Source organism: Cibotium barometz, chromosome 3 (genome assembly GCF_041138505.1).
Source record: "Cibotium barometz isolate CiBa-2024 chromosome 3, ASM4113850v1, whole genome shotgun sequence".
Lineage (NCBI taxonomy): Eukaryota > Viridiplantae > Streptophyta > Polypodiopsida > Cyatheales > Cibotiaceae > Cibotium > Cibotium barometz.
Window position 1 is genome coordinate 50,465,769 of NC_141048.1, and position 21,081 is coordinate 50,486,849.

The 21,081-nt window shown below is 39.9% G+C and overlaps 2 pseudogenes; both read right to left on the bottom strand.

Annotated features, from left to right (window-relative positions):
• LOC147640214 (chalcone synthase pseudogene) lies at positions 1-1,360 on the bottom strand (annotated as a pseudogene).
• A 17,861-nt stretch (positions 1,361-19,221) lies between these two features.
• LOC147640215 (chalcone synthase pseudogene) lies at positions 19,222-20,547 on the bottom strand (annotated as a pseudogene).
• Positions 20,548-21,081: the final 534 nt, after the last annotated feature.

Consider the following 21,081-nt stretch of genomic DNA (forward strand, 5'->3'; position numbering starts at 1 on the left):
TAAAATCCTCTCATATTTTCATTTCCAGCCGAGTAGTTTAAGCAAGGGGGAGGCTCTTAAGGAGAAGAGCCTCGCAAGTCACACCCGGGCCAAAGCTGACGAGCACCCCCCAATCGAATCCCTCGCCAGAAGTGGCGAGCTTCTTTTCCAAAGAGTTGCGCCGCATCTGCTCCATGATGAAGAAAACACAAGCGCTGGACATGTTGCCGTATTCAGCGAGCACTTGTCTAGTGGCTGCGAGTTTCTCGGGTTTGAGCTTGAGTGCCTGCTCCATTTGGTTGAGAATGGCGGGGCCACCTGGGTGCGTGATCCAGAAGATGTCATTGGGGCTAGGGGCATGGCCATCATCATCATGGACATTATCCAGGGCATCTTGCAAGACGGCAGGCAGGTTCTGAGAGACAAGCTGTGGAACGGTTTTGTGGAGGTGGAATGTGAGGCCGATTTGCTTCCAGTGGCCTTGGATGGCACCATCACTGTCGGGCAAGATGTAGGAGCCGGTCCAGTGAACCTGAAACCAGGGCTTCTCCACGTGAGCGATGGGGTCGGAGCCGACGATGAGGGCGGAGGCACCGTCGCTGAACAAAGCCTGACCCACAAGGCTGTCGATATGGGTCTCATTAGGCCCACGAAAGGTCACCACGGTGATCTCACTGCAGACCACTAGCACGCGTGCGCCCTTGTTGTTCTCGGCCAGCTCCGTGGCCATGCGGAGGGCCGTGCCTCCACCAAAGCAGCCCTGCGAGTACAGCATCAGCCTCTTGATATTGTGGCGCAAACCCAGACGCTTGGTGAGAGCCCAGTCCGCCCCGGGCAAGTCCATGCCGCCCGTTGAGCAGAAGACAAGGTGGGTGATGCAGGACTTGGGGCGGCCCCACTCCTCCAACGCCTTGAGGGCAGCTTCCCCACCAAGCCTGGGTATCTCCTCCACCATGTGCTCTTGCCTCGCATCCAAGGACTGGCCCCGGAAGTCGCACATGCTCGGGTTGGCCCGCAGAATCTCCTCGTTCAGGTACATGTGCCTCTTCTGGATGCCTGATCTGTCACCTGCAGTAGTACGTACGTACAGAGAGAGCAACGTTAGCTTGGAGTTGCGTCTCACCTGCATATTATTATACAGTATTATTGCAATTATATATTAGTATATATGAGGGGGCTTACAAATGCGCTGGAACTTTTGCTTGAGGTCGGTCATGTGGTTGCTGTTGGTGACGTTGAAGTAGAAGTCCGGGTACTCGTGCTGCTTGAAGAGGTGCGGAGGGGTGGCGCTGCCCATGGCGAGCACGCTGGCAGGGCCATCGGCTTGGGCTTTGGCTAATTTGGCTTTGCATGCGGCGCCATTGGTGGTGGAGATCGGCATGGCGGCGGCGAGCTAGCTAGCGCAGGACAGTACTGCGCTCGCTGTGTGTAGATCAGCCCAAGGGGGTGGCTTAATTATGATATGGCTGGCTGTGCTGTATTATAGGGGCGCAGCGCTGCTTGCTTTTATAATGCGCTAGCAGCAGGCCTCCCAATTACTAGTCTTGCCTACGACTAGTCAGTACTACTAGTGCCTCCGTTTTCCTGAGAGGACGCCTCCGATTCCATCACACAACTAGTGCTGCTGTCAATATTATATAAATATAAATATAATATAATATTATGGCCACCAACAAAATGTTCTCTCGATATAATTTGTGTGGAGAAAGTGTATAAATTATGCGAACTATACTATATCGACTTCGGACTAAATTCAATATATGTGCGTTAGAATATAATTATACAGATATATAACCATACAATACTATGGTATATAAATCATACAGAGAGATTAACGTGCTCGTACTGAGGACTTACTGGACGACGGCTACTGAGGGCAAGCGATTAGCGGAGAAAGAGCTCTCCCCGGCTGGATGAGTATGAGAGAGAAATATCTCGTCGGCAGACCGAAGTCTCATGAACTGGTGTGCACAATCGAACTTTGTCACGAAGTCTCATGACTGATATCCGACTAATATTCTAGTTCCGCTTCAAACACAACCTTTGCCCTTGTCTCTCTCGCGCCCAGTAACATGCACATCGTGCGTACATTCCCGGTCTAATAGAATTTGTGGTCTCCTTATATAAGCATGCGCCACGTTTCAACCAAAGTTGGTGTCACTTACCACCTCCCCCAAAAAGAGGGAAAGCCTCTCAAACATCATTAGACTGGTCATTATTATTCACATGCTATATTATTCTTTATACAAGTTATAAAATCATGTTTGCTATCGTTGTCGTCCCTAGAAAAGCTAAAGCTGCTTCTGCAGTGGGAACAATAGACAAGGAAAACCAATAAACCTTGCATGCCCACTTAAACTTAGAAATACAATTAACAATATAGCTAAGGGAGACAACTCTACTCTTGAGGTGAGTGAGCGACATGACCTTTTAATTCTCGCATGCATGCTCAATCGAGCGGGGCACGTTCCTCACACAGGGGTATCCAAGGTATGAAGTGAAGGCAAAGCTCCCCAAAATTTGGGCCAAAGACTAGAAGATGGTAATGAAAAGTCAAACACTCCTCCTTTACTTTTGTAGCCTTCATAGAAAACCCCCTGGGGGACTGGACCAGTGGTGAAGGTGTGGATAGGAAAGCAAATCTTGGAGAAGCGGCCCCCAAAAGGATGCACTACTCAAGCAATGATGAAAGCCTGTATGCAACTAGGGTACCATGTATCTTGGAGCCACTCTTCCTTTGTCTGGTGGAAGAGGATAGGTGAAATATGCTATGTAATCTCTGCTCAATTGCAATGTAAATAAAACTAAACCTAAAACTACAATGATTTAGTGTAAGATTAAAAAGTAAGGTTCCAAAATATTCTTTTTAAGGAAACCTTAGATTGAGTAGATGTTAAAAAATATGGTGCGTAATTATAAAAATCATTCTATATGCTTCATTTTTATAAGTAAATCTATAATTTATGAGCTTCTAAATCTCATCATTGGCCAACAATCTTAGTGATTGAAACCATTGACTAGATTTCCCTTTGAGGCTTAACCCCAAGGTTTGGACCTTCGTCACACACTTATCCAGTTCATAAGAAAAAAATTCAAGAAGACATGAGCGAGGGGATAGTCACCCTCGATTCTTCTACTTTGCATAGATGAGAACAAGAAAACAAAATCCAGTTAAGGGACAATCAAAATGGTGATGTAAGAGGGCTCAAAAATGACATGTGTGTGCTTCTCACCTCCCAGCCAATATAGCCCATGAGCTTCTATAAATGGAAGTCCCCTAGAGCATGTTCTTACCTCCTTATCAAGCAAAAGGTAAAAGTGCTCTCTTAGCTCCCATTCCCGCGCTCCTTGGCTAACCCCCGAGCTACGGACCTTGGCCCACTAGGCCCTTGCCCGTGCACACACTAATAATGTCCGGTCTAGGCCTAATTGCCTCGGACGAAATTAATGTATATGTCTAACATTCTCTCCCCCTTCTAAGATCATCGTCCTCGATGATCAGCTGTGGGAAATGTTTACGAATCAGAGCTTCTGATTCCCAAGTAGCATCGGTTAAAGGAAGACCTTTCCAGACAACTAGAAACTCTCAGAGAACGCGATTACGTAACCGCTTCTCTCTGCGATCTAGTATCTTGTCTGGACCATGGTCTACAGAGTCATTTTCCTGCAGAGAACTAAGACCATCAATTAGGTTATCATCCTTAGATATATATCTCTTGAGTTTACTAACATGAAACATCGGACACGACAGCATGGTGGAAGTTCCAACCGGTAAGCTATGTCACTAAGCTTCTCCATAATGGTCCAAGGTCCACAAAATCTAGGCGAAAGCTTAGGACACTTTCCAGTAAATAAAGATGTAGAGTTTAATGGTACTTGAAGAAAAACTTTTTCTCCCTTTTCAAAAGATCGAGAAGATCTTTTCTTATCAGCATAAAACTTAGCTCTTTCAGCTGCTTGCTGAAGCTTAGTTTTAGCCAATGCTAGAGTATCTTGCATTCTTGCCAAAAATTCTGCTGCACTAGGACATTTCTGTGGTGTGCCTATAGTACGAGGAGTTAAGGGAGATATACCATAATTCATCTCAAAAGGAGATATACCGGTTACCTTATGAGGTCTATTATTATATGCAAACTCTAGCAAGGAGATATACCGGTTACCTTATGAGGTCTATTATTATATGCAAACTCTAGCAAGGCTAAGTATAAATCCCAATCTGTCTGGCTATCAGATACATAAGCACGTAACATGTCCTCGAGTACTTGGTTGACCCTTTCCGTCTGACCATTTGTCTGGGGGTGGTCACCACTACTCATATTGAGAGTAACATTCAACTTTGCAAAAATATGTCTCCAGAAATGTCCACAAAAACGCACATCTTTGTCTGAGACAATAGACAAAGGTAATCCATGTAATCTAAATACATTTTGGATAAACAAATCTGCAACCTGTGGAGCTTCCACAGTGTCCTTGGTTTCTATAAAATGAGCCATCTTGCTCAGGCGGTCAACTACCACCAAAATGGTATTTTTTTGTCTTTGAGTTCGTGGCAATCCCGTGATAAAATCCATGGATATGCTTTGCTAGTTAGATTCTGGAATTTGTAAGGGATGTAGTAACCCTGGGCTCTTTACTCTTTTTGCCTTTATTGCTTGGCATTGAAAGCATTGTTGGACATACTTGTGGACATCTCTAAATAGATGTGGCCACCAAAATGCCCGTCTAACAAGCTGAACTGTTTTATCTTGACCAGGATGCCTAGCAGAGGGACTATCATGGTTCTCTTGCAAAACTTTTGTTCTTAGTTCCCGTGCACAAGGAACATATATCTTTCCTTTCCGCTTTAGCCATCCGTTCTCAACTGAGAAATTGGCATACGGACTTGATGAAGGTCTTAGTGAAGAAGTGACTACATTATCTCGACCTTTACGATACAAAATTTCCATATGAAATTCTTGCATCAACTCAGCCCATCTACCTTGTCTTCCTCGTAGATCAAGTTGACTGCAAAAATACTTAAGTGTATGATGATCTGTATATACTTTAAACTCAGCACCATAAAGATAGTGCCGCCAAATTCTGAGAGCATGTATAATAGCATACAATTCTTGCTCATGGACTGGCCAATTCTGTTGAGTTGGCGAAAGCTTCTTGCTTTCAAAGGCCACTGGCCTACCATCTTGGCTTAACACTGCGCCAACAGCCACACCGCTGGCATCAGTTTCTAAGACAAAAGGCTTTTCTAGGTCGACCACTTTCAAAACTAGAGCTGTTGAAACTGCTTGTTTCATTGTATCAAAACTTTCTTGTTGCATAGATGTCCACACATAGGGCACCTATTCTTGCAACAAATCTGACATAGGAGCTGCTATTAGAGAATAGAGCTCTATAAATCTACGATAAAAACCACTTAATTCCAAAAAGGATCTAAGTGCAGTGATATTTTCTGGCACTGGCCATGCCAATATCACGGAAACTTTCTTGGGATCTATTCTAATCCCATCTGCAGAAACTATATGACCTAGATATTCAATCTCGGTCATACACAAAAAAGTCTTTTCCTTGTTGACAAACAAACTTGTTTCACGCAACGCTTGAAAAACAAAAATTAAATGTGATTCATGTTCTATGATGTTCTTGCTATAAACTAGCACATCATCAATGAAATCTACCACAAATTTACCCATGAATGGTCTTAAAATATCATTCATTAACATCATAAAAGTAGCTGGAGCATTAGTCAAACCAAATGGCATTACTAAATACTCATACTGACCAAACCTGGTTCTAAAAGCTGTTTTATATACATCTTCTTCTCTTACTCTTATCTGGTGGTAACCACTTTTCAAATCTATTTTACTAAAAATAGTAGCACCACCAAGAGCATCTAAGAGATCATCGATCCTAGGCATAGGATAACGATGCTTGACAGTAATTTTATTGAGTGCTCTGTAATCTACGCACATCCTAAAAGAACCATTCTTTTTCTTTACAAGTAAAACAGGCGAGGCAAAAGGTGAAAAACTCGAACGAATCAGGCCTTTACTAAGGTATTCGTCCACCACCTTCCTAACCTCGTTCTCCTCCTTGAGACTCATGCGATATGGTGGTCTAGCAACTGGATTAGCTCCTGGAATGAGCTCAATCCTATGCTCCACATTCCTGCGAGGAGGTAAACCAACAGGTAACTCAGTTTTAAATACATCTTCGAATTCAGCTTTTATCTTATTAGAAAGATTTAAAGCTGAGGTAATAAAACTGCCACCAACTGTCGAATCCATCCTTGGATTTGATTTAGAAATATTTACAATATAACAAAAGTAAATATACTTACAGTCTAACTTGAGCATCTTGGTAGCCTTTAACAATTTCGTTTCTGGGAAATCGGGTTCCCCGCGAATCAAAAGGCGTCTGCCGCTATGCTCGAACTGGATGACGTGGGAAGAAAAGTCTATCGTTGGCTTCTTCCATGCATGCCATTGCTTGCCGAGAACTAGATCGAATCTCGCAAGCTGTGTAATTTCAAAGTCCAATCTGTCCTCGTAGGATTGGATCTGGAATAGGAGTCCTCTGACTTGACGATCCCACACTTCTGTGCCCTTGCTGCCGTCAGCTAGCTCCACTGTGTAGCTGTACTCTGAAGGCTGCGTTTGGAGCTTTAGCTTCTTGACAAGCCTTGAGCTAATTACATTATGAGTAGAGCCAGTATCAAAAAGGATCTTGACTGGCGTTGCTTGCACAGTCCCCTTCAATACTATAAGCTCGGTGTCTGGAAACTGGTAACCCTGCTGTGCCCCAGGAGACAAGACGGCATCTGGAGCTGTAGGCACCTTCTTGGTTACTGAAATAGCTAAAATCCTTTTAGGATAATCTTGTGGAGTGTCATCCAACAAGTCATCCTCACTGTCCTCGGACACTTGCATTGGATTAACCATCATACTAGCCGTGATCTTTGACTTCTTTGGGCAATCTTTAAATTTATGCTGGCCCATACGTCCATAACACAGCCCTTCCTTCATTGCTTTATCCCTTTGCTGTGCGGAGTAAGCATAGATCTATTAAAAGCCCTTTCTGCCATAGCAGAAACTTTTCTTTTGGTCCCCTTTGCAGTTTTGATCATATGAATCTCGTTAATCTCTTTACCCCTACCCTCATTGGTGGATGGTAAAGTAGAGGAAGCTGGGGCCAAAAATCTAGGGGCACGAGTCCAAGAGGATTTCTGGCCTCCACCTCCCGAAGGAAATTTCTTGCCATCCTCAAGCACAATTGCTAATTCAATGGCCTCATTCAACGTAGAGCATTTCTCTTTGCGCACTAGAGGCCGAAGAGTTTCTTTAAGTCCCAACACAAATTTATGAACTTGCAGGAAATCAGGAATATGCTCTGGCACTTTTAGCAAGATTTTCCGATACCTATCCGCATATTCTTGAACAGAATAGTTCTTCTCCGACATGAAAAACCAAGAATCAAGCACTTGACTGTGCTCATCAGGTGGCACAAAGTTATTATAAAATATAACTTTAAAGGCATTCCAGGTAACAGGCTCAGCTTTGTCCTTTTCTATCTTCCTCCACCATCGATGGCCACATCGAGGAGGTTATACGTGGCTTGCTGAATCTTATAAGCCACATCATCATTTATATGGCACAGCCTTTAAGTCCCAACACAAATTTATGAACTTGCAGGAAATCAGGAATATGCTCTGGCACTTTTAGCAAGATTTTCCGATACCTATCCGCATATTCTTGAACAGAATAGTTCTTCTCCGACATGAAAAACCAAGAATCAAGCACTTGACTGTGCTCATCAGGTGGCACAAAGTTATTATAAAATATAACTTTAAAGGCATTCCAGGTAACAGGCTCAGCTTTGTCCTTTTCTATCTTCCTCCACCATCGATGGGGGCCACATCGATGGTGGTTATACGTGGCTTGCTGAATCTTATAAGCCACATCATCATTTATATGGCACAGCCTAAAACATTGCTCCCACTTGGAAAGCCATTGTTCCACTGCATCTGCTGTGCGAGCTGCTGTATTGCCATTATATTTAGGCGGTTTGAGATCTTTAAGTTGCCACTTGGCTCGCCCCAAAGTAGGCACTCTAGCCAAGGTTCCTGGCTCTCCAAGACCGCCTTGATTGATGTCCTCATCAAGAGGGATGGATATAGACTTTTCTAAATCTTTTTCCCGCATTTCAGTCAATTCTTTCATTTGATTAAGAACTAATTGCATAGTGTTTTCCATAGAATCAATACGAGCAACCATAGTAGTCACATCAAGTGTTTCATCCTCGTCATGCATGGTCGAATCAGGCACCTGTTTGCTGCTGTGAGGATTCTCCTTCCATGTTTTCTCTTTTTTTTTTTAATGGTTTGATGAAAAGAGTATAGGAAAAGCACCCAAATATTTACAGCTAGGAAACTGTCACACAAACACTATTTGCACTTGTAACTTCTGCACTTTATTGTCTTTGAATGCAATTTACCAGCATAACAGCATAAAATGCATGATAACCCCAAAAAGTATACATCAATAGCTTCAATTTTGCTCAAAACATCTATTTCACAAAGATGTAGATGCAAAACAAGTCAAACTTTGCTCTTTGGTGTGAAAAACCAGAAACTGCAGAGTCACAAATTGATGTGCAATTCACTCCATGCACGCATATCCACACATAAACATTGCCTGTGCACTTTATACATGTACTAGAACACCCTTTTGAAGCATTAAAGAGTCAGAAACGCATATCTGGCACCAATTTTGAGCATTCACGTGACGGACTGCAGCTTTCGCCACACGTCTGCACCATCCTCAACTTTCCAGAGGCGCTGAGAGAGCTTGAACTGTTTGAACAAAATCCCACATAAGCAAACACAAGCATAAGGCGAAGGGTTTAACATGTAAAGCGTGCCCTCTTATCTTTCAAAGCAAAAGAGAGAGAGCGCTCTCTAGTTGACGGGATGGGTTGACGTGCGCACGCCGTTGGCAGAATCCCTGCGTCCTCTCTTGCGTAGTCAGCTGTTGCGTCCCCTCTTATGTAAGCAGCTGTTTGCAGCGTTCGCTATGGCGCAGCGCAGCCCATCTCTCTCTTTTTTTTTTTTGTTAACAGAGAAAAGCCTACTGCACCGCTTTTTTTTTTCCACCGCTTGTTCCCCAGCGCTCGTAACCAGAAGCTCGGATACCAAATGTAAGAGGGCTCAAAAATGACATGTGTGCGCTTCTCACCTCCCAGCCAATATAGCCCATGAGCTTCTATAAATGGAAGTCCCCTAGAGCATGTTCTTACCTCCTTATCAAGCAAAAGGTAAAAGTGCTCTCTTAGCTCCCATTCCTGCACTCCTTGGCTAACCCCTGAGCTACGGACGTGGGCCCACTAGGCCCTTGCCCGTGCACACACTAATAATGTCCGGTCTAGGCCTAATTGCCTCGGACGAAATTAATGTATATGTCTAACAGGTGAGTCCAATACTTAAATGGGATACAAAAGTACAAATGCAAGCATTCTAAAAGTGGACACAACTTAACGGGATTGAAGAGAGTTATTTGGATTACCTTTTGTGTTCATTAAAGGGTAAGGTAGAAAGGTGTGTCATCAATACCTTCCCAAGAGACTTAGCCACTTATAAAAAAAGCTCAAAGATTAATTGAAAGATGTAGAGACACATGTAGTAATGAAGAATTACTCTAAAAAATGTCCAAAATCAAACAAAAAGGGCATTTAGTATGCACATACATTGACCGAATGTTATGGATACAAAAAGGATATTTAGTATGCAAATACATTGACAGAAGGTTATGGATACATTGATTGAATGTTATGGATAGAAAAAGGGCATTTAGAATGCAGATACATTGATCAAATATTATGGATTATGGAAATTTTTTGAATTATTAAAAATGTTATTTTAATAGATAATTTTATCGTCGATATTTATTTCTGATTATCTGCCACATGGTTAGTGAGGTGCTGGTCGCACCGTGTTCGGTAGATAGTCACTAGATATAATCTTGTGCATGTGTGTTTGATAACGGATGAAACGTACCCAAATTCTAACCATATCTTAATCTTACAACTTCATCTAAGAAAACATTGAACTTATTTAATCGTGATGTTTCTACAGCAATACAATCAAATCAACCTTCTCAAATAGCAAACAAGCATGCATGCATATCTAAGATTCTTATCACATAACCAAAGAATCATGTAATCTCAAACAAACATTCGCATGATATAAATCTCTATCAATTACATCATAGCATCTCAATCAATCACAATGTATGTGTCTATCTCAAGACTCTATCATCATCACCATGCTCGACAACATGGTTAGTCATACTGACCAAAATCCAGCCAATCTAGGGCTTTCTCCGATGCCCGTCCACCCAACCTCACCCAACCTCCACACTAGACATCGCGGCTATCCTCGGGTATGCCTCTTTGTGAATCTCGTCCTCTCTAGGTTCTACCACATGGCTCCCAAAGGGCATAAATCTCGTTCTCTGTCCGTCGTTTCCTCTCTAAGGACGGCCAGCTTGAATCTCAAAATCTCATGTCGCGTCTCATCATACACATGCATATCAATAAGTCATACGCGTGCATATTAATCATTCATCCCAAAACAAAGCAATCATAACTCATACATATCATCCCACACTCATCTCTAGTCCATAATCTTTCAAGGCATGCATATTCAAATCAATCAAAATCAATTTCAAGTATAAAACAAAGCAATCATAACTCATACATATCATCCCACACTCATCTCTAGTCCATAATCTTTCAAGGCATGCATATTCAAATCAATCAAAATCAATTTCAAGTATAAAACAAGCTTTTAATTTAAAGTCTTTAACTTCTCTTTATCTTTTAAGTCACATGGGAGTCCTTGTTTTGAACATAATCAATTATCATGTTCTAACGAGTGAGGTCATCTCTAGTCACTATAACTAAGTCTTAACTATGCTTATGCATTAGTCCATCCGATGTATATAGACAAGGTAGTCAATCTTGATAGCAATTTCTAAGACAAAGCCTAATAACTGGTTTCTTTGGGAGAGTAATATCTTTCAATCTATGTAGATTTAGAGAAAGGACAAAACTATAAAGTTTTAGGACTTCTAATGCTCTTTAAAGCACGTCTTAGTGATGGTTTTCTAAAAATGAGTGCTAAGGTCTCTTTGAGAGCATTCAAAACAGCCAAAGTTGTGTTTTCAGCGTGAAACTATAAAAAACAGCCAAGTGCCCACTTTGCACTTGAATAACTCAAAAACAAAAGGAATTTGGCTTTCTATAGTCTCTTACACTCTTGTAGAGTTTCTTGTCCTCTAAAACTTTCGTGTTTATCTCAAAATCTGATTCTAAACGCACGGACAGATAGAGTCTTTGCAAAATAGCCCCTAATGAAGGTTATTCCTAGACTCTAGTCATAAACTAGTCAAATATTCTATCTTCTAATTCTTTAACTCCAAAGTTTTATTCTATGAGTCGAACTAAGGCAATCAATAATAGTTCTTTGTGGGAACCCCCCCTCCTCCTCTTCTCGTGGTGGTTTCCCATCATTCCCATGGTTAAGCATGCCATACATCGACTCAAATTCTCCCATATATACGCTTATCAATATATTTATTTAATCTCAAAATAATTTAAAGAAAAATAATAGAAAGAGTGTTTGTATACTTCTATGATATATTTGCTGATGTCTTGATTGATTTTGGGAATCCATGTCTACTCTCCTGAAGTTGTGGAAAAACCGCTTCTAGATTTGGCAAGCCTCTCAGATCTGCTGTCAGGGCTATAATCTGCAACAAGAGGTATAACTCCGCGCAGAGTTATCAGATACTAGCTGTATGGATACCTAGAATTACTGGAATATGTGCGGCCTACAACCCAACGTGGGTGAAATCGCTAAAATCTGTTGTATGTGAAAGTCGTCACCAAAAATAGGTCACGTTTTACTTTTTTATAAAATTTTGGTTTGCATGTCCATCTACACACTTAAAGGCTTCTTTTAAGTATGCTAACTAATTGAAAACTCAATCTTAAATTTTCACTTAATTTCAACACTTAGAATCTTTACTGCTAAAAAACCACTGAAAAACCTGTTGGAATTCATTACTGAAATCTGTAGCATCCAAAACTTAGGATTATCTTTAATCATAACTTGGTTAATCTCAGAGGTATGTTACAATGGATCAGTGGTGGGTGGCAGGGCTAGTACGGACGACATGATGATGGTTACACATTTTTGGCGTACATATTGGTACACATTTTGGCATGATTATATTTATCGCGATATTATATTTTTAGCAAAGTTGAAATGAGTGAAGGTATTTGGACGACTGTAAATAACAAAAAAGTATGCAAAATTAGACATTTATACGATCTAATATTTATGTTGTGACTTTCTTTAGAATTCAATGCATCAGAGGAGTACTTTTGACATACATTAGTTTTGCAGGCCTAAAAATAGATAAAATTAAGATGTTTTATTTTATCTAAGATTTAATTACCTTCTTTAATATTTGTAAAAGGACACTTCTTGTAAACAGGTCACTTTGGCCTAAAACAAAATTAATACATTTAAATACTCATGCAAGGGGGGGGGATGATTGTACTCGGTGATAGTGTTGACGGTGTACTCTGTCTATTTCTTTCTCTCTCTCACTCATGTCTACTATTGAAGATTATTATCTATCATGCTCTATGTTGTAATTTATTTATGTGTTCCAATTCTAATTTCTTATTTATCAATTATGGAGAGGGGGGGAGTTGACTTTCACACACAACTAATTTTGGCAATTCCGCCCACACTTGGTTGTAGAATACACATGTTCTAGTAATTTTAAGTACCCACACGACAAGTTTCTGTAACTGTGCATGAAGTTATACCTATTGCACGTTGCACCCCTGACAGCAGATCTAAGAGGCTTGCTAAATCTACAAACAGCTCTTCCACAACTTCTTGAGAGTAGACATGGATTCCCAATCAATCAAGACATCTTCAAATATATCAGGGAAGTACACAAACTCTCTTTTTATTATTTTTCTTCAAATTCTTTTGATATGAAATAAATAAATCGATAAGTGTATATACGAGAGAATCCGAGTCGATATAGGGCGTGCTTAATGATGAGTTATTCTTAATTTTATTAATCATACATGATCATCTTGGTCTATGAGACTCATGGAATAAATAGTTTTGGTGGGGTAAAGAATTAGAAGATAGAATATTTGACTAGTTTATGACTAAAAACTTGAACAAATAATCACTTCCTGATGTTTAAGGGTGAAAAGTCAAATGACCCTGACATCCACATCAATACATTTGAGCAGGCATGAGCAGGCATGGAAGGATTGGCTCATGCAATTTGATGATGACCATTTTTCTAACTATGCTGAGTTGAGGGATGCATTCGCGAAGATATTCAAGAACATAAGTTTCTCTTTTCTTATTCTTCTTATGTTCTTCCCTCCTTGTCATATTACCTTATGTTTGATGAGAAGTCGAAGTAGAAGAAACATGAAATCTTTTTATTCTTTTTCCTCTCCATATGAAAATAAAAACGAAGAAAGTAGAGGAAGTGGAGAGTAAATTAAGTAGGCATGTTATTATAAATAATATAAGACATAGACTGGGAAGAAGGAATATCATTCAAATCAACAGAGTGCCCACCATTGTGTGCACAAGGTTTTAGGATCTCTCAACCTAGATAACATGACTTTGTTAAAAGCAATTGGATTTTATATTGATGCTAGTGGCATGGCTCTCTCTCTCTCTCTCTCTCTCTCTCTCTCTCTCTCTCTCATATTATGATATATCCTTTTTCACAAAATTCATAGCATCTCTATCAAGTTAAAACTAATAATGTTTGAATAACATGAATGCTACTCCTTTGTTTTGTAAATATATACAAGTAATTTTAACAAGCAAAGAAAGGTTGTTCTTTGCTTGATTCTTATTAAAGTGTTCACATTTCACGTTCAATAATCAAGTCATTAGTCTCTTCATAATTATTTTTTAATCCCCTCATTGATTATATCCACCACACTAGTTTTATATCATTTCGGTATAAAAGCCTTTCCCTTGTCCAATAGCATTTAAACCATTACTCATTTTGTCTTTCATTTACCCAAGTTCCTACTCATTAATTTTTATTTTCATTATTAGTTTTTAATTAAACCTGTGAAAACTGCACTATGCTCAAAGCATAATCTACTACTATATGAAGACAATCACATGTTTTTTGTGATAAGGGTTGGTATCTAAGATCTCAAGGCTAGATATTAAACATGATTTTGTAAAGCCTTATAAGACTTATTACTTCTTTCATTAACATTGCGCAATGTGCAGAATAGATTGAGGAAGAGCAACACTTTGCATGATTTGTGCACCACTAGATGATCCTAAGACAAAGCATGCCTTTTAAAGAACCTTGTTGATGTAAACAAGTAGTCAACCCCACCTAAAAACATCCAACAAAATGGTGTGAACCATTGTGTTTGCTTTATAGCCATTGCCAAGATCAAGATTTCATATGATGTTACAAATTCCAAACGAATGTTTGAAACAAAGATAAATTCTAACCTATGCTTAATATTTGGGATAAATAAGGCTTTAACACCTTCATGGTATAAGAGGGTGTTGCTGTTCTACATAAACAAAATCTTTATAGATAATTAGTGCATGTTTTGGCTAAGATGTCTAATCGATAATGTTATGAGTAGTATATATAGTGTGCAAAATCATGAACTGATGAAGTTTTCAGCAGCAGAAAAGTTTTGAAGGGGCTATACATGTAAAATAAGTTTTTTGTATGCATGAATTTTTGTGTCTATAATTGAGTGAGTTGATGATGTCATTAATTCACTAAAGTTTCCTTGCAAAAGTTTTGATCAAGTTTAATGTGCCCACTTAGGTTTGCGAGAGGGAGGTATGTTTTTGGAAGCCCACACTTGCATGTGTGAAGAAAGTCAATTTTTTGAAGCCTTTTCTTTTATGTTAAGTTGTTTACAAAGATCTTTAAAATGTTAAAGTTTTATTGGGGCACCATAAAGAAACTAGACAATAAACATTATCATGTGCAGAGATTCAAAATAGGAGCACAGTGACAAGTATAGAGGAGAAACCAGTGCCCTTTGTTCTTCATTATGGGAAACGTAAGCAAATAGTTAAAGAAGCCTACGATTTAGCCAACCACTAGCACATGGAGCTCAAGAATTTGAATCTCAAGAACAAAACAGTGATGAGCAAAATGTGAGGCAAGTAATCACACCTCACATTGAACATTGTGATTTAGTTGAAGAATTATGGGATATTCTTGCAAACATGTATAAGAGTGTGTCCAATTCACGTAAAATGCAATTGAAGGTAGAGTCGTGAATAATGTTAAAAGCTAAAATATTTCCATCTCAAATTATGTTAAAGAATTGTGTTTCAAGCATGCTTGAATAGCTTTTGTTGTGAATATATATTGTTTTATTCATTTATCATGGTGATAGAAGAGTTACCTACTTTTAAGGATCTCATTGTAAAAGACGATCCGAGAAGAACACATTCTTGGAGGTACATCAAAGTCTTATAATAATTAGTATGGTCAGGATGCAATCATTTCCTTAAAAATTCTAAAGGAAAAAGAAATAAAGGAAGCGGCTCTGACTCATATGGAAGCGCTAATCAAACCTCATATCAAACCCAACATTAAAATTCTTGGAAATTGCCGAGGATCACAAGTAGGCTTTTTAGAATTCAGGAGGCAAGGTAAGCTTCAAATGTTCAACAAGTAAGAGTAGATTTTTAGAATGCGATACAAAAGGGGAGCTTAAAAATTTCAACAATAGAATGAGGTACATGTTATGCATATCAAGATATAAGAGGTGTTTTTTAAATTTATGAAATCAAAGGCCAATGTATCACTACTATTATAAGCCAGGTCATGTCATAAAATATTGTTTTTCAAGATAAAAATATGTGAAACAGGGTAGATAAAGAGATGTGCGAGAAGAAAATTTTAATAAAGGTAGTCATGCATCAACATCAACTTAAAACAACGGTGACAGAGAGGAGCACATACTTTCTAATGCAACATATGGTTAGTGTTATAATTGAAGAGCCATTTGATGATAAGTGTTTTTACCATATAAATTCTCATGAAGTATGGTTTTCATATAAGAAATAAATTAAGGGTCTTGCATTTGTGTCCATAAAATAAGACTCAAGACATTCTATTACTGTTTATAGGTGACAGTAGTTGATTTTTCAAATAATGTTGTGAAATATTTGCATGATGTATTGCGTGTTCCAAGTATAATTTAAAATATTGTGTCAGTTGGTGAGATTGAGGAATGAAATTTAGAGGTTATTCTCAATTCATATGAATGCACCCTGTAAGAGCACAACAATAATTGTAAGGTTTTGGGCAAAGCTAACAAAGATGGTATAATGTTTGTTTTGGATGTTATTTTATAGCACAAAGTGTGCTCTTATGTAAAGAACAATAGTCTACCAACGTTTGAGCGATGGCATAAGATATTGGGTCATAGAAATGTATGAAGGTAGAAGGACTAGCTAACTTCAAAGATAAGGACTTGTCCAACATTATCAGTCCATGTTTGTTGGAAATTAAATGAAGTATTAAGGCTACACTTTTTCTCATTAGTTAAGGCTTAAAAAGATACGGGATCCAACAAAAAAAAATGCCAAGCATTGGTGGATCTCATTATTATATCACCTCAATTCATGATTGCGCAAGGACGTTATGGATCTAATCCGTTAAACATAAAAGTGAAGCTTCTAAGAAGTTTGTTCAATTTAAAGAATTTATAGAAAACTAATGTAATTATAAGTTCAAGTCTTGAGAAGTAATGAAGGTAGTGAGTACGTCTTGAAAATTTGACAAATTTGTTAAATTTGTTAAAACTCATGTAGATGTAGAAGGAGTTTCATAAGTCACATCGACCTCCCAAACGTATATGTCATGGAGGACTAGAATATAAAGAGACAAATTTTCCCACAGATTTTGAATCAAGAAATTCAAATGTAGAATATACACTTTAGTCAAGTAAACCTATGTTTGAGCCCTCTTTATACCTATGTAAAATTCTACTAATTCATAGAGAAGAAAGAATGGAATGCAACTTGTCATTGAAATCTTACCTCGCTCTCTCAAGATTATGCCTCTTTAAGTACTAAATCTCAACTACTTGTTGAAGCTCCACTCTCCTTGAAAGCCTATTGAAATTTTTTTCTAAAGGAAGCTACTATATCTGCCTACAAGGATACTCGCTTCTCACGCTCTCTCCAAACTAGAATTCAAAGACAAAATCCACCAAAAACCCACAAGACTTTACTCTAAACCCTCAGACATAAAATTGATGCAACAATAGTGTGATGGATATAATTAATGAGGGGATTAAGAGATAATTATGAAGAGGCTAATGACTTGATTAATGAGCCCAGAATGCACACGTGTTTGAGCAAGCATCAAAAGACATGCCCACAAAAAGAAGATCATTTCTGTATTTGATAAAAATCCTTGTATGTGTATACAAAGGAATGAGTTGTTTATATAGGCTTTAAAACTCATAACTTGCCAAATCTACTCGAGTTCATTCTACTTGCATGTACTTGATAAAATAAATTCACACTAATCTCCTCATTTATAATATTTTTCCATTCTTTAGCACTTCTGAGAAAATCAAGTTCATTCCATTATGATATAGCTACCATAAAAGCGTAATGTGGAGATAGAAAGGTATCATAAGCTAACAGGGATTTCACTGACGTAAACGAGAACATGTGAACATGTTAATAACATATGTTAATAACACAAAAAATCTTGTGATCACATGTTATATTCACAAAGCTTTCACAAGGGCCTAAAAAAATTATCTTTGTCGGGCATAAAAAATCTTCTTAGGTGGCCACTTACCTGCTATTATGTGAAGATGGTAACATGAGAACATATGAATAGCTTATTCCCATGTGTAGCCAAGCTTTTAAGGGGTTCCCAAAGAGCAAGTGACCTGTTATTTTGTGAACGGTAACATGAGAACATGTGAATAGCTTGTTCACATGTGTTATTATCACAAAAAATCTTGTGATCACGTGAATATTAAATCCCTGTAAGCTAACCTCTGAATAAGTGACCCTCTTCTTGGTACCTATACACCTTGATCTCCATCATTCTATATCTTCAACGTCACATCCATACTTCAAACACACCATAATTGCAAGCTTTTGCCCAATAATGAGCATACATTTTTGTTCCAACATGGCTTTAGCAATTTGTAAAATGTATCAATTATTCCTCTATGCAACACCATTCATCTCTCAATTATATACTTTAAGTTATTTACACAATAAGAAACAATCTCGTCAAGTAAATTATATTTTGGGCTTAAGCATCTATCTTTTTTGTTAGGCTTTATTTTTATTTTCTCAAAAATAAGGTTCTAAGTGTGTTTATTATCCAGTAGGGACTTGCAATATCTCTTTATCCATTCGTAAGTTTCTCTTTTCTTGTTCTTTTTATGTCTTATTATCTTATTCTTGATGAGAAGTCGAGGTAGAAGAAACATAAAATCTTCTATTCTTCTTCCTCTCTGAATGTAAATAAAAAGAAGAAAGAAGAGAAATAAGAGAAAGAGGAGTGTAAATTGATTGGTCATGTTATTACAAATACTATAAGATGTAGCATGGCAAGGAATAGCGTTCAAAGCAAGAGAGTGCCCACTGCCGTGTGCTCAAGATTTTAGGACCTGTAAACCTAGATAATATGACTTTAGCGAAGGAAAATGGATTCTATATTGATGCTCCTGACACGGCATGCTCTCTCTCTCTCTCTCTCTCTCTCTCTCTCTCTGTCATGATAATATTAATCCTTCTTTACAAAATTCATAGCATCTCCATGAGATAAATACTAAAAACAAGAAATTTTATAATTATGAAATTCAATATGTCTCTTATATGATAAGAGGGCACACATATAGAGACTTAGTAGAAATGGCAAGAAGAAGACATGTTATCATGGGCGGGAAAGAACGTAGAAATGCCAAGAAGATGAACCACACACGCTACTAATCATCATCTTGCAATAGACCAAACCAACTCTACGAGTGCCCACATGCCATAGCCTTTCTAGGTGTATCTTTATTCAAGGAAAACTAGAATGAATGAAGGTGCCTGGGCCTAAATCTTTCTGGGGTAAAATCCTCTCATATTTTCATTTCGAGCCGAGTAGTTTAAGCAAGGGGGAGGCTCTTAAGGAGAAAAGCCTCGCAAGTCACACCCGGGCCAAAGCTGACGAGCACCCCCCAATCGAATCCCTCGCCAGAAGTGGCGAGCTTCTTTTCCAAAGAGTTGCGCCGCATCTGCTCCATGATGAAGAAAACACAAGCGCTGGACATGTTGCCGCATTCAGCGAGCACTTGTCTAGTGGCTGCGAGTTTCTCGGGTTTGAGCTTGAGTGCCTGCTCCATTTGGTTGAGAATGGCGGGGCCACCTGGGTGCGTGATCCAGAAGATGTCATTGGGGCTAGGGGCATGGCCATCATCATCATGGACATTATCCAGGGCATCTTGCAAGACGGCAGGCAGGTTCTGAGAGACAAGCTGTGGAACGGTTTTGTGGAGGTGGAATGTGAGGCCGATTTGCTTTTAGCGGCCTTGGATGGCACCATCACTGTCGGGCAAGATGTAGGAGCCGGTCCAGTGAACCTGAAACCAGGGCTTCTCCACGTGAGCGATGGGGTCGGAGCCGACGATGAGGGCGGACGCACCGTCGCTGAACAAAGCCTGACCCACAAGGCTGTCGATATGGGTCTCATTAGGCCCACGAAAGGTCACCACGGTGATCTCACTGCAGACCACTAGCACGCGTGCGCCCTTGTTGTTCTCGGCCAGCTCCGTGGCCATGCGGAGGGCCGTGCCTCCACCAAAGCAGCCCTGCGAGTACAGCATCAGCCTCTTGATATTGTGGCGCAAACCCAGACGCTTGGTGAGAGCCCAGTCCGCCCCGGGCAAGTCCATGCCGCCCGTTGAGCAGAAGACAAGGTGGGTGATGCAGGACTTGGGGCGGCCCCACTCCTCCAACGCCTTGAGGGCAGCTTCCCCACCAAGCCTGGGTATCTCCTCCACCATGTGCTCTTGCCTCGCATCCAAGGACTGGCCCCGGAAGTCGCACATGCTCGGGTTGGCCCGCAGAATCTCCTCGTTCAGGTACATGTGCCTCTTCTGGATGCCTGATCTGTCACCTGCAGTAGTACGTAGTACGTACAGAGAGAGCAACGTTAGCTTGGAGTTGCGTCTCACCTGCATATTATTATACAGTATTATTGCAATTATATATTAGTATATATGAGGGGGCTTACAAATGCGCTGGAACTTTTGCTTGAGGTCGGTCATGTGGTTGCTGTTGGTGACGTTGAAGTAGAAGTCCGGGTACTCGTGCTGCTTGAAGAGGTGCGGAGGGGTGGCGCTGCCCATGGCGAGCACGCTGGCAGGGCCATCGCCTTGGGCTTTGGCTAATTTGGCTTTGCATGCGGCGCCATTGGTGGTGGAGATCGGCATGGCGGCGGCGAGCTAGCTAGCGCAGGAGACGAGACGAGCAGAGCAGGCAAGAGGCTACAATAATTTGGGACAATACTGCGCTCGTTGTGTGAAGATCAGCCCAAGGGGGTGGCTTAATTATGATATGGCTGGCGGTGCTGTATTAGAGGGGCGCAGCGCTGCTTGCTTTTATAATGCGCTAGCAGCAGGCCTCCCAATTACTAGTCTTGCCTACGACTAGTCAGTACTACTAGTGCCTCCGTTTTCCTGAGAGGACGCCTCCGATTCCATCACACAACTAGTGCTGCTGTCAATATTATATAAATATAAATATAATATAATATTATGGCCACCAACAAAATGTTCTCTCGATATAATTTGTGTGGAGGAAGTGTATAAATTATGCGAACTATACTATATCGACTTCGGACTAAATTCAATATATGTGCGTTAGAATATAATTATACAGATATATAACCATACAATAGTATGGTATATAAATCATACAGAGAGATTAACGTGCTCGTACTGAGGACTTACTGGACGACGGCTACT